This window comes from Triticum aestivum, chromosome 3B (genome assembly GCF_018294505.1).
Source record: "Triticum aestivum cultivar Chinese Spring chromosome 3B, IWGSC CS RefSeq v2.1, whole genome shotgun sequence".
NCBI classification, from domain to species: domain Eukaryota; kingdom Viridiplantae; phylum Streptophyta; class Magnoliopsida; order Poales; family Poaceae; genus Triticum; species Triticum aestivum.
This window is the reverse complement of record NC_057801.1, coordinates 215107671-215109467: the sequence shown is the minus strand read 5'-3', so window position 1 is coordinate 215109467 and position 1797 is coordinate 215107671.

Sequence of the window (1797 nt, the reverse complement as noted above, 5' to 3'; positions counted from 1 at the left end):
AAGACCGAGGATGGCGACAAATAGATTGCTCCGGCAGTGAGCAAAAACACCTCGATCCGCTATGTGTCTTTGCCCGCTACCACCGGACGGATGATAGAAAAGGCAAACACGAGGGCAAGGGTGGCCATGGATGAACTTCTCGCATTGTCGCTCCATTTGAAGTTAGTAGAACATGTCAATTTTTGGTAGTCTGATGACATGTGTTTACCTACGTACGTACATTGCATGAGAACAATATAGGGATTATAGGATTAGGTTTGATGTATCTGATTTTGGAGAACAAATTTTGTGTGCTATCGGGTCGTTGTCTACTTCCAATTGTAGATGCTCTAGGTAGGCCAATCACCGTCCTTTCCCCTAAATATGTACTGTAGACCCTAAATATGCATAAATTGCCCATTTATTTTTGAAAGAAAGGGATTTTTTCCCGATTTCATTAATGAAACCAAATAGTCAATCATACAACCAAAACACACCAGTTACCACCTAGGTTTAGCCCATAATGGATAAGCATCAAGCTTCAACAGCCCCAGGAATCCAACATTTCTCACCACCCTCATTACACCTCTCACACAAGAGCAGGCGAGAACAACTAACCCAAAACTGCACTGGACTGAACTATTCCAACAAGTAGAACCCAATTTCAGCAGTTGTCAAACATCTTCCAACCTTGGAATCTAGGTAGCCCACCCTCTCCCTCTCCGAGCTTGAAAGATCTCCTTGGCAACTTGATCCAGTAGTTTTGTGCATCGCTGCAGCTCCAGTTTTGCGCCTTCCCTCGTCTGCAAAAGTCCCCAATCATTAATCCAATAATAAACAGTAAACTGCTTCATACCTATTAACGACTCATGATTCAGTTGGGCCATTTTCAGCCCGTGTTACCTTTTGGCCTTCTAAGGCTCATATATTCTCGGGCTCATTTCCGACCCTCGATTACTTATGGTCCATTACTGGCCTGTTCCGTTAATGGGCCAAATTCGACCCGTGGTTACAGTCGGCTCGTTAACCCTATGGGCCTTATTCATCCCGCCATGTATTACGGCCCATTAACGACCCATTATGCCTGACGATAAAATTAAGCATGTGACGTCTTACAGCCTGTTAACGACCCATTATGTCCTGAGCCGATAGATAGATGGTTCCGATTCTAGCCCGTTCACGGTCCAAATCGTGTTCCGACTTTGGTCCACGATCAGTACGGCCCATGGATCCTACGACCCATAAGAGGTCCATGGATCGCAAGGCTCGTAGGAGGCCCATGGATTGTATGACCCGTAGGAGGACCATGGATCATACGACCTGTAGGAGGGACATGATTACAATGCCCACATGTGGACCATTGTTATTGCGGCCACTAGAAAACCGAGGAAAAAGAACTGCAGTACTACTACCTCCGTCCTGGTTTATAGGCCCCCTTTGTAGTTTGTGTCAAATTTTGACTAAAAATTTAACTAACAAAATGTTAATGCATGTCAAGAGAAATTATCTCATTGGATTCGTATTTGAACATAGTTTTCAAAAATATAATGTTTGGTGACATGCGTGAACATTTTATTAGTTTAATCTATGGTCAAAATTTGGCACGAAATACAATGGGGACCAATAAACCCGGACGGAGGTAGTACTAGCAAACAAATAAATAAGACTATAAGAACATAAATAAGCAAGCAACGAACGCTAGGATATTACGACGGATTACATCCACTAGGCATCAAAGTTTGTCACCAGTGAAAATATAGGCAACAAAGCAGCATATTACATACGCTGGGCATCAAAGTTGGCTAGCAGTGCAAATAA